This window comes from Schistocerca americana, chromosome 3 (genome assembly GCF_021461395.2).
Source record: "Schistocerca americana isolate TAMUIC-IGC-003095 chromosome 3, iqSchAmer2.1, whole genome shotgun sequence".
In the NCBI taxonomy this organism is placed as follows: Eukaryota; Metazoa; Arthropoda; class Insecta; order Orthoptera; family Acrididae; genus Schistocerca; species Schistocerca americana.
The window spans coordinates 114,371,245-114,384,879 of record NC_060121.1 but is presented as its reverse complement, the minus strand read 5'-3'; positions in this window follow the sequence as shown (position 1 = coordinate 114,384,879).

Below are 13,635 nucleotides of genomic sequence, written 5' to 3'. Positions count from 1 at the left end.
AAATCCTACATTTCAGCAGGATAATGCACGACCGCATGTTGCAAGTCCTGTACGGGCCTTTCTGGATACAGAAAATGTTTGACTGCTGCCCTGGCCAGCACATCTCCAGATCTCTCACCAACTGAAAACGTCCGGTCAATGGTGGCCGAGCAACTGGCTCGTCACAATACGCAAGTCAGTACTGTTGATGAACTGTGGTATCGTGTTGAAGCTGCATGGGCAGCTGTACCTGCACACGCCATCCAAGCTCTGTTTGATTCAATGCCCAGGCGTATCAAGGCCGTTATTACGGCCAGAGGTGGTTGTTCTGGGTACTAATTTCTCAGGATCTATGCACCCAAATTGCGTGAAAATGCAATGACATGTCAGTTCTAGTATAATATATTTGTCCAATGAATACCCGTTTGTCATCTGCATTTCTTCTCGGTGTAGCAATTTTAGTGGCCAGTAGTGTATGTACCGGACGACACTGATGTTTGGTGTGGTGGTTAGGTAAAAAAAAAATTGTTCAAATGGCTCTGAGCACTATGGGACTTAACATCTGTGGTCATCAGTCCCCTAGAACTACTTAAACCCAACTAACCTAAGGACATCACACACATCCATGCCCGTGGCAGAATTCGAACCTGCGACCGTAGCGGTCACGCGGTTCCAGACTGAAGCGCCTAGAACCGCACGGCCACACCGGCCGGCGGTTAGGTAAAAGTACAGCCTCGTATCGCCTCACTTCTCCACCGACACCTCGCCACCGCAGCGACAGGTGCGCATTTTTCTGGTGTAGTCGTGATTAATTATGACCCCGTTCTCTTCTAGCAGTGCCAGCAGCTGCTGTGGTCTGAAGACACAGCAGACACTGCGTCAGGAGTGAGCCTACACCTGTAGTCCAGGGAAGCTATTCGTGCTTGAGCAAGTGAGAAAGAGCGAGAGACACGGAGAGAACACTGGAGGAGTGGGGGAGGCCGCGCTGTGAGCCGCATGTTAATCAGTGGCGACCGGTTCCCGCGTTGGCCGCGGCGCGCTGCGGTCGGTACGCGGTTCGCGTTGGGCCCGGTAGACGAGGCGAGATAAGAGGGGGCCGGCAGTTTGGGCGGCCGTGTGAGAACACGACGCAGCGCGCGCCTCCGCTGTCGCCTCGTTATCCGGGTACAGACAGCAGGGGGTGACGACCGGCCAGGCACTCCATTAGCGAGAGCACCTTATGCGAAATCAATATTTCCTCTAACCCCGACATTTAACCTCTGTTTGAGAGTCTCACACGTATGTCTTGAAGCACCGTTGCTCTCTACTTGTGGTTCATGCAAGTTCGAAATGTAGACCATAGAGACACCCAAGATTTTCGTCACTCGTTCGTACTTATATGTTAGTCTCGAACAAGGGTCAAAACTAGTCCAAGGATTCAGATTACAATCTGTAAACTGCATATCGTTATACGAGGTGCGCAAAATAAAACTGGCCCGTAACATATTTCACACATCTAAAGATAGCCTACCCAACTTACATCATCCACACCGGCGATAGTTGGTATAAGTCGAGTTGCCTATCTTCAGGTTCATGACATATTTTGCGGGCCAATTATATTTTGCTCACACTGTATATATCATCGTCTGCCAAGCATCGCCATTGTTTCTTTGGCACACTACCGGTCACCATAGACGTAAATTAAAGGAAACTTATTACATATACGGGTCACTGTTTTTTCGCGAGGATGCTGCAGCTTATGTATATGTTTATGTTTTCCTACATCGCTTCACCCTTTCACTACCAATGGGTTGTACGTGTCCGACGACAGGTTACTGAGTCATAAAAGTCCTACGTAAAAATACTAGTGGGACACAAACAGGGTTATTCATAAGTACCTCCAGTATTTCATGAGACGGCTGCGTGTAAACTGCAAGAGATGCAGTAAAACGACGGATGTTGTACAGAACATTTTTCCAAGTTTCGACTCATAATATGTACCATGACACAGTTTCAATAACGGGCAGGCATGTCGGAATGTGTACTCATATCATCCGCTACATATTGTCGCATAAAGTTAGTTCACGCCTGTTGATAGGCAACCCAGTAAACAGCTTTGCACAGCGGTGAGCTGCCGCACCTCCATGCACAAACCGTGTTAGTGAAATGGAAGTACGTATTGACATTTGTCGCGTCACAAACGGTGCCAATTTTGAGCACTTGCAATATGAGTTAAAACTTGGACAGCTACTCTACCCGCTGGTGTGTGCCTGTTTTCTGAACGTTTTGTGCGTTTTGCACGGTCGTCTTCTAAATCACTGGACGCAGCTATGAATTTCCCTGTACATCGCACCTTCCCTGTGTTGGAAAACGAAACAGCGGGAAATATATTCGTCATATTTTTACTTTTACTATGATAGTATTTAAAATAACCGTTGTAAGATGGCTATTTTTCATGATGTTATTGAATGTGTTGATATTTGTAAAGGAAAGTGTTATATTTGAAGAATTGTGCTCAGGGAAACAGTTTTAGGCAACACTATCTGTGTCTGCGATGGCAGCACTGTGGAGTCGCAGTATCTTTGACAGTCAGTAGTGGATAGCTGCAATGTGTAGCAGGCGGGGTTCGTTCAGTGTACAGTGTAATGTATGGACGCACCTTTGGAACTATGTGACTTGCTGATTTATTACGAGGAGGATGATGACTCAGAACAATGGTTGGATAGCATACGGACATAAAAAAGTTTTGAAACGAAGAGCAAGGTACTATTTGATGAGGTAAAAAGTTTATTTTTATTTTTGTAGACTTGTATTGTTGGTCCACTTCATCCTCGTCACAGTCGACCTTTTGATAATTATTCTCTTGACTGATCTTCTCAATTAATTTACTGTACCATGGAAGTTATTACATCAAATGAGTTTTCATATTAGAGTCCATAATTGGTTTCTTTGATAAGTTCTTTCCTAACTGAAATTTCAGTACTTAAAGGTTGAGTGATGCGTTTCATTGGCATTCTGTGTGAAGATTATGAACCCAATTTCCTTGGACCAACTGTGATTAGCAGTATTTTTTTTAGCTGTTGCGGAGTCTTGCTGTGTTGCTGTTTCTGCCAGTACTTCATTTTGCACTTGAGATTCGTAATACGTGATTGTTTCGTTTACTTAGCGCAATATAGAGTCTGTCTGTTTCTTTATTTTACCTGAGCCATATGTCAGTGCAAAAAGGTTACATTCTTATACTAGTCGACATTATAGATCGTCTTTTTTTTATTTTTTATACACTTTTTTCTTTTCAAAGAGTTCGGACCGACCAAGTCTACTGCTCGTCGAATTATTGGTTTGTTTATTTATTTACTTATGAATGAGATCAGTTTTCACGCACACAGAATTCTTTTCAAATTAATGGTGTGGCTTTGAGCTCAGTAGCACATTTAGGGTGTCAGTTCACATTGCCATGTTTATATTTACGGTAACACACACACAAGTAAAGACTACTGACTTGCAAGTGTTAGGAGGAAAGCGTGTGTGGTTCATTATATAAGATAACACCATGATTCCTTTCTCCATCTAAGTTTGTACTCCGTTTCTACCGACCTTTTCCATTACAAAAAAAAAAAAAAAAAAAAAAAAAGTGTTCAAATGTGTGTGGTGAAATCTTATGGGACTTAACTGCTAAGGTCATCAGTCCCCAAGCTTAGACACCTAATCTATCCTAAGGACGAAGACATACACCCATGCCCGAGGGAGGATTCGAACCTCCGCCAGGACCACCCGCACAGTCCATGACTGCAGCGCTCGGCTAGTCCCTCGCGGCTTTTTCATTCTGAGTCTGCGCTTCGTTTCTTCGTCGATATACCTTAAACACGAGTTCTCCTTCCCTCTTTTTTATGGCATTACCAACGCTGCGTGGGTGAAGAACGACGGAATATTAGAAGCAGAACCAAAACCCAGAGTAGTGGGCGTAAACTTGACATTCACAGAGCCACCTGAGGAAACGCTGCCATAAGCCGGGAAACAGTCGCCCATTTGAGCAGCGCAGCGCAGTCGCGCAAGTGAATGGACGGACGGCTGCGTCTAGGCCGCAGGCAGGCAGACAGGTATATATGAATGCGTGGCCGTGCCGTGCCTACGGCGCGCGGCGCTGCGCAACGCGTTGTGCGGCCGGCCGGCACCTGCTGGGCAAGCCAATGGCTGCCGCTGATGTCAGCCGAGCTGGAGGCGTGCCGGCGCTCGCCACGCCACCGAAGACGCGTCGCTGTGGCGAAACGCCACCGCGGCCGACTGGCTGCCCTGCCGCATTCTTAACTCCAGCTCCAATGAGTACAATCGAATAATAATGATTTTGAAATATCGATAACTATTTTTGTTGCTACCATCTGTAAAATTCTGCGTATTTGTGTACTATCGATGTTTCACTGTTGATAAATCTCAAGACTGCAGAAGCACAGGTCACCGAGCAAACAGAACCGTCTAGGAGACATGTGTCTCCAGCAGAGTCACAAGAGTCGTAAATGACGTTCTGCTCGGAAAACAGCTAACATCTGCTTGAAGGAGGAGGAGGATATTAGTGTTTAACGTCCCGTCGACAACGAGGTCATTAGAGACGGAGCGCAAGCTCGGGTGAGGGAAGGATGGGGAAGGAAATCGGCCGTGCCCTTTCAAAGGAACCATCCCGGCATTTGCCTGAAGCGATTTAGGGAAATCACGGAAAACCTAAATCAGGATGGCCGGAGACGGGATTGAACCGTCGTCCTCCCGAATGCGAGTCCAGTGTGCTAACCACTGCGCCACCTCGCTCGGTCCATCTGCTTGAAAGTATGAGGGTTGTTCAGTAAGTAGAACTCTACATTTTTTTCTCAGAATTTGGTGACAATATACATCAACATGTCTTGTCCACGTCCTATTTTTCTACCTAGACTCCATCACGTTCTATGGCCGTATGCCAACGTTGTGTAAGAGCACGTATTCCCTGCTGGTAAAAGTCCTTGTCCTGTAGGCGTAGCCATATTTTCACTGCATGACTCACATTCTCGTCATCTTCAAAGCGTGTTACCCGTAGAGAATCTTTAAGAGGCCCGAAGAGATGGAAGTGCGACGGTGCCAGGTCTGGGCTGTAGGGAGGCAATTATGTCCAATCCAATCTGGCGATGTGTTCCCCATTTCTCAGACATCTGTGCACTATTGTGTTGTAGCAAGATTTCTGCTGTATTCTTGTCCTTCGAACACGTCGGAAACGGATACTGAGTTTATTCAGAGTCTCCACGTATACCTCTGAATTGATGCTTGACTCTTTTAGCATCACTTCCACGAGAAAGACGCCATCACAATCCCAGAAGACTGTCACCATGACTTCTCCAGCAGAGAGGGTTATCTTGAATTTCTTCTCTTGTGGTGAATTAGGATGATCACTCTCCGTGGACTGCCTATTTGTTTCCGTCGCAAAGCGCTGTTCCCAGCTTTTGTCCCCCGTAACGACCCGAAACAGGAAGGCTGTAACTTTCTTTACCCATTGTCCAACTGTACTCCCATCAGCTGCAGCATCGCCATACAACGCACACAAGCGTTTATGGATGTTCACCGCAGTTTCTTTTCCTGCACACAAGAATTCAATAACAGCACGCTGCTTCCAACGTGAGTCGTATGTAGACGCCATTTTGACGCTGTACTACGCCTCTGCCATCTGTCAGAACGGTTCGAAACTTCACCGGCGCACAGAACAAACACCAAATATGAAGCACCAACAAGGACTTTTGTCTACGTATATTAGTGGCTTTTTAAAAAAATGTGGGGCATTACTTATTGAAAGACCCTCGAATTTGTGTTGCTACCAACAAAGGCTACTCATCTGTAAAACCCTGCGTATTTGTCTACTACTGATGTCTGACGGTTGACAAATCTCAAGGTTGCAGAAACACAGGTCGCTGAACAAACAATATCGTATAGGGGGCAACTGTGTTTCCGCGCGGTTCCCTCCGTCAGAGGTTCGAGTATTCCCTCGGGCATGGGTGTGTGTGTTGTCCTTAGCTTAAGTTAGTTTAAGTTAGATAAAGTAGTGTAAGCTTAGGGACCGATGACCTTAGTAGTTTGGTCCCATAAGACCTTACCACAAATTTCCAATTTACAGCTGTGTTCAGAAGAGTCACAAGACTCGTAAATGAGGTACTGTTTGGCAAAGAGCTAACACCTGATTGAAACTACACTGGTGACCAAAATTAAAGCAAAAAACCTAAATTTTGCTAAGTTGCTTTTATTTCGCCACAAAACAGTATAAACAGGTGATAGTAAAGTAGAGAGAATCTAAAGAATACGGAACGTAATCATCTGCAACATGTAGAACGGTAGACAAAAATTTTCTTCGTTTTTTTACGACTTAACAGATTTGCGCACACAATCTGACAACTGGTTAATGTGCTCAGTATGGGGTGTGATTATCTCTGGCATCAATACAGGCCTGCAAAGACGGGACATACTGCGAATGTTGTCATCAATCTTATGTTGTGGCAATAACGCCCATTCTCCCTGCAGAGCTGCTCACAAGCCTTGGAGAATGGTTTTTGGATGCTGACATGATGCAAACCGTCTCTCTGGTGCATCCCAGACATGCTCTATCGGATTCAAATCAGCAGAGCGACCAGGCCACGCCATGCGTGCAGTATCTTCCGTTTACAAAAGCGCATCAACTAACGGTGCTGTAAGAAGTCGAGCACTATCGTCATTCAATAGGAAGTCTGGGCCCACAGCACTTCGCAACAACCGTGCTTGAGATCCCAAGATCTCCTCACGGTACCTGACAGCAAGTGACTCTTGCTAAATCACCTGTGCAATTTCATGAAGAGGTCTTCGAGTGATCAACATAATCCCTGCCCACAACATTAGCGATCGTCCTCGATATCGGTCCCTTTCCACAATGTTTGGCTCCCGAATTCATGCCCTCCAGATGCAAATCCGCCGAGAATAACTCTCCAGGCCACATTCGGACTCATCTATGAAAAGAACATTGCTTCATCGTTCGACCGTCCAGGTGGCATGTTGACGGCTCCACTCTAGACGCTCCCTTCTGTGAAGACACGCCAAATACACACTAGGTCGCCAACAATAAAGGCCACTCTGCTGAAGCCTTCTGTACACTGTTTGCCTCGATACAACACGTCCAGTGGGTTCTGCGAGGTCAGATACCAGTTGCAGTGCAGTACTAAGGCGGTACTGTCGTGTCCTTACAGCCAAATAAAGGTCCACTCATGTCACATGTGGTTGGCCCTGTTCTAGTCTCTGGGATACAGTTCCGATCTCTATAAACTGTCCCCTCATCCAAGAAACAACAGAACAACTCACACTAAGCCACCGGGCCACATCAATTTCAGACTGTTCTTCCCATGGCCCACCACAGCAGAGAGTCTGGTAGGCGTCATCTTTGTACCATACTGCACCGTCTGTTACTGTGTACACAGCGGTTGTGGATGTGGGACTACCCGGCAAACACTACCCCGCTTGATAGGTGCCCTGGCGTCACTGCTGGCTGGCGTGGTTGTCCGTTGCCACCTTCCGTGCAAAACACGATTGTAGCGACATCTGTTGACAATTTGTATGATTTAACCTGAATGAGACACACGACGTGGAAATAACAGTTTGTTTCTTTAATTCAGAGATCACTGTACATACATTAACACATACGATGGCTGTCTTATTCTTCTTCTTCTTTTTTCTTTTATTTTCAAACTGCGACCAGTCCCGCAATGGAAGCCACCCATAAAATTTATAACGTTTTATTTGCGACATTTAGCTTCAACCTACCGGCTACTTCTCTGCAAAGTCGCCCCGACTTAGACAATTGTCGTACAGTGGTACCAACTTACCAATACACTCATCACAGAAGGCAGCCGCCTGTGCTCTCCGCCATTTCCCTACCCCGATCTGCAGCTCGTTGTCTCTGCAGCATTGTTGTCCTTAAAGCCAGCGCCTCATGTGAGCAAAGAGATGAAATTCGTAGGGACTCAAGCCCGGCCTTAGGGTGGGTGATCACTTCTCAACGAAAACGCTGCAGAAACGTCGTTGTTCCACCTGTAGTATGTGGTCGTGCATTGCCACGAACAAGGAAACGCATGACAGTTGTGTTATGTAGGCTGCATGCTCAGCAGGCTCTTCTAATCTGGCATTATACACTCCTGAAAATTGAAATAAGAACACCGTGAATTCATTGTCCCAGGAAGGGGAAACTTTATTGACACATTCCTGGGGTCAGATACATCACATGAGCACACTGACAGAACCACAGGCACATAGACACAGGCAACAGAGCATGCACAATGTCGGCACTAGTACAGTGTATATCCATCTTTCGCAGCAATGCAGGCTGCTATTCTCCCATGGAGACGATCGTAGAGATGCTGGATGTAGTCCTGTGGAACGGCTTGCCATGCCATTTCCACCTGGCGCCTCAGTTGGACCAGCGTTCGTGCTGGGCGTGCAGACCGCATGAGACGACGCTTCATCCAGTCCCAAACATGCTCAATGGGGGACAGATCCGGAGATCTTGCTGGCCAGGGTAGTTGACTTACACCTTCTAGAGCACGTTGGGTGGCACGGGATACATGCGGACGTGGATTGTCCTGTTGGAACAGCAAGTTCCCTTGCCGGTCTAGGAATGGTAGAACGATGGGTTCGATGACGGTTTGGATGTACCGTGCACTATTCAGTGTCCCCTCGACGATCACCAGTGGTGTACGGCCAGTGTAGGAGATCGCTCCCCACACCATGATGCCGGGTGTTGGCCCTGTGTGCCTCGGTCGTATGCAGTCCTGATTGTGGCGCTCACCTGCACGGCGCCAAACACGCATACGACCATCATTGGCACCAAGGCAGAAGCGACTCTCATCGCTGAAGACGACACGTCTCCATTCGTCCCTCCATTCACGCCTGTCGCGACACCACTGGAGGCGGGCTGCACGATGTTGGGGCGTGAGCGGAAGACGGCCTAACGGTGTGCGGGACCGTAGCCCAGCTTCATGGAGACGGTTGCGAATGGTCCTCGCCGATACCCCAGGAGCAACAGTGTCCCTAATTTGCTGGGAAGTGGCGGTGCGGTCCCCTACGGCACTGCGTAGGATCCTACGGTCTTGGCGTGCATCCGTGCGTCGCTGCGGTCCGGTCCCAGGTCGACGGGCACGTGCACCTTCCGCCGACCACTGGCGACAACATCGATGTACTGTGGAGACCTCACGCCCCACGTGTTGAGGAATTCGGCGGTACGTCCACCCGGCCTCCCGCATGCCCACTATACGCCCTCGCTCAAAGTCCGTCAACTGCACATACGGTTCACGTCCACGCTGTCGTGGCATGCTACCAGTGTTAAAGACTGCGATGGAGCTCCGTATGCCACGGCAAACTGGCTGACACTGACGGCGGCGGTGCACAAATGCTGCGCAGCTACCGCCATTCGACGGCCAACACCGCGGTTCCTGGTGTGTCCGCTGTGCCGTGCGTGTGATCATTGCTTGTACAGCCCTCTCGCAGTGTCCGGAGCAAGTATGGTGGGTCTGACACACCGGTGTCAATGTGTTCTATTTTCCATTTCCAGGAGTGTAGTTTGAAGCATCTTTAAGTGCACACTATGTACTCAGATACTCGAAAAAAAAGCTCTCATATTACCCAAACTGAAGTTACTGTGTTGTCATATTTTCTGCCCTTACAAGGGCAAGATGTGCACGTTGGATGCTGGTGTGTACATGGGAATTCAAGAATCGGGAATTGGGGAGCTACTGGTATACGAAATCGGAATTTCTGGTATCCTTTAGACTCTTGTGTTTACGTGTTAGTCCTGGGGAGATTTTGCTAGCCTAATTAAATAGATATCGGTTTTCTAAGCATCTAATACGTTACACGTATGTTGGCCGTAAACAAAATAATCGATTTGGTTTGCAGGACGAATCAGAGTTATCAGTACTTTCGAAACAATTTATCATAAACGGGGGTACGTTTTCCTCTGGGTGACAGGGAATTCGTCAGAAGGAGAAGGAGATTGTACGAGAGTACATGTTTAAATGGTTATCCAAGGTGTTAAATGCAATCGAAATTATTTTCTTACATCCACCTAAATTACATAGGTTGTGGAAGAAAGTGCTGCAGCGTACCACGAATGTCGGTTATCTAAATTTACACGGTAGAGATTGGTAAGAACAACTCTAGCTTTCTTCTTTGAGATCCTGATCACGTGCGTTAAAATTCTCAGTAAACTGTAAATCTTCTTTCATTCGAACATAGCAACAACTGTAATTTATTAACTTTTCCGTAGTTACCTTCAGACAGAGTTTTTTTCCAGTAGATGCCTACAAATTAAACTGAAAGGCTGTAAGCTCTGTTGAAGGATAATCCTTGCAAAATCAATAACAAATTGCATATTGAGAGTAAGTTCATTATGTGTAGACTGAACTAATTTCACATGCTTAAAAAAGACAGACTTTCTCCAGCGAAGATATTCGATGAGAGCTTTTTTTTCCATATAAGGATGAAACACACGAGATATAAACATACTGAAATCCGATATACAGTTGTATACACCAGGCACTGACAAAAACTCTACCGACGTCTTTAGCACCTACCATTCAGTGAACGCCCAGATCCACGAGAACAACAAAGCAACTGACATATTTTTAGAATAAAAAGTATATCAGCGGTACAGCTAGGCTGAAAGATCACAGACACACCTATGTCCACTTAGTGTGTTGTTGGAAGGAATCTCCTCACAAAAGAACGAGCGAATTCAGGTCAGTCAAAGTCTGCTCTGAAGTGACAAGAGTCATGGGGCATCTCCTAATGTCACGTGATATCTCCTGTTGCTGGGCGTAGGGCAGCATCTCGACGTGGCATGGAATCAAAAATTCGTTGGAAATCCCCTGCAGAAATATTAAGCCTCAGTGGCATGCGTAACTGAGGAAATGTGGCCAATGTAGGATTTTGTGCTCGACCTGACCTCTCCATTATGTCCCATAAATTTCCGATGGGACTGATGTCGCGTGATCTGGTGGAAAAATCGTCCTCTGGAAGTGTTCAGAATATTCTTCAAACCAATCACAAACAATCGTGGCCCAGTGACAACTCTGTTGTTGTTTGGGAACTTGAAGTCCATGAGTGGCTGCAAATGGTCTGCAAGTAGCCGAGCACAATCATTCAGGCAGTCAGTTATCGGTTCAGTTGGACCAGAGCACCCAGTTCATTCCATGTAAACACGACCCACACCATTATGGAGCCACCACCAGTTTGCACAGTGCCTCGTTCACAACTTGCATCCATGGTTTCGTGGGGTCTGCGCAACACTCGAACCCTACCATCAGCTGTCACCAACCGAAATTGCGACTCATATGAGCAGGCCAGGGTTCTCCAATCGACTACAGTCCAATCCATGTGGTCACGAGCCATGAGTAACCACAGCAGACGATGTCGTGTTGTTAGCAACGGCACTCGCGTCACTCGTCTGCTGCCATAGCCCATTGACGCCAGATTGACGCCAGATCCCCACATTAATTTCTATCGTTATCTCGAGCAGAGTTTAAACAAACGCCGCTGCCCGCGGTCGTTAAGTGAAGGCCGTTGGCCACTGCGGTGCCCATTGTGATAACTAATGCCTGACATGTAGTACTCTTGGCACACTTTTCACACCATGAAATTTGCAATTCTCGGCACACTCCTGACTCTTTAGATGTCGAAAAACTGAATTTCCTAACGATTTCCGAAATGTAATGTCCTTGCGTCCAGCTCCAACTACCAATCCACGTTCAGAGTCTGTTACTTCCCGTCGTGCGGCTATAATCACTTCGGAAACCTTTTCACATGAATGACAAGAGTACAAATGACAGTTCCGCCAATGCACTATCGTTTTACAGCTTTGTCCACGATACTATAGCCATCTTTCTAAGTGCAAATCGCTATCGCATAAATTTTGCCACCTCATCGTCTATGCTGATACTATGAGGAATAATCGTAGCTATAATGTCAATATGTCACTGTTAGTAAAAAGGACGTGCGGGGCCGGCCGCAGTGGCCGAGCGGTTCTAGGCACTTCAGTCCGGAACTGCGCGACTGCTGCGGTCGCAGGTTCGAATCCTGCCTCGGGCATGGATGTGTGTCATGTCCTTAGGTTTAAGTAGTTCTAAGTTCTAGGCCACTGCTGACCACAGAAGTTAAGTCGCATAGTGCTCAGAGCCATCTGAACCATTTTAATCGGATGAATCCAGGTGCTGTTTACAGCATCATGATGGTCGCATCCGTGTTTGGTGACATCGCGGTTAACGCACATTTGAAGCGTGTATTCCTCATCGCCATACTGGCGTATCACCCGCCGTGATCGTACGGGATGCCATTGGTTATACATGTCATCTCTTGTTCGCATTGACGGCACTTTGAACAGTGCACGTTACATTTCAGATGTGTTACAACCCCTGGCTCTACCATTCATTCGATCCATACGAAACCCTACATATCAGCAGGACAATGCATGACAGCATGTTGCAGGTCCTGTACGGGCCTTTGTGGATACAGAAAATGTTCGACTGCTGCCCTGGCCAGCACATTCTCCAGATCTCTCACCAATTGAAAACGTCTGGTCAATGGTGGCCGAGCAACTGGCTCGTCACAATACGCCGGTCACTACTGTTGATTAACTGTGGTATCGTGTTGAAGCTGCATGGGCAGCTGTACCTGTACACACCATCCAAGCTCTGTTTGACTCAATGCCCAGGCATATCAAGGCCGTTATTACGGCCAGAGGTGGTTGTTCTGGGTATTGATTTCTCAGGATCTATGCACCCAAATTGCATAAAAATGTAATCACATGTCAGTTATAATATAATATATTTCTCCAATGAATACCCGTTTATCGTCTGCATTTCTTCTTGGTGTGGCAATCTTAATGGCCAGTAGTGCAGATCATCTTAAGACCGCTGTTTTCGTTGGACAGTGTTCCAGAAAATATTTGATACTTTAGAAGAATCAGTCAAAAAAAGAGATGGATCTGTCGATCTGTCCTGTTGACGATGTGAGCCAAAGGTACTGAGTTACAGAACAAGTCAGTGTACAATGCAAGAATACTGAAAAGAGAAATTCGAAAGATATATAGAAAGTAGACAACAATAACCATGTCGCGACCACCACTTTAAAGGTTTAACAGTTTCTTTTTCGTGTAGCGCCCTCACAATGTTCTCTTTCGAGATCGCAGTCGGTGTCCCAACCCAGGTACATTAAACCAGCCACATTTTTGCTGATATATTGCAGGACCTTGTAAGTTTGCCGTGCATCTCCTGCTGAGAACCTGCACGAAAAGTAGGTCCCTGTGCTCGTCGGCGTTAATCGCAGCTCGTAAACGCCGAGGCGGGCGGCAGGACGGTCCCGGCCTGTCCATCAAGGCGGCGATGCGGCGTGTCGCCTCGCCCTCAGTGTGGCAGGCGTGACGACCTAATAGGCCGTTAGGATCAACCCAAATTCCTCACCAGCGCCTGCCGCCGGCGCAGGCCGAATAATATTTCAGCGCGCTTTCTCGCCGCTAAATGATGGGCGCTCGGCCCCAGTTTAATGTCCTATGAAAATATTAGCTCGCTCTGCCGCCGGCCCGCGCGCCTTCTTGTTGCTCGCGACGACGAAAACTTCACGCGCTGAGTCACGGCAACTGCTAATTCCGTCCGCCCGTAT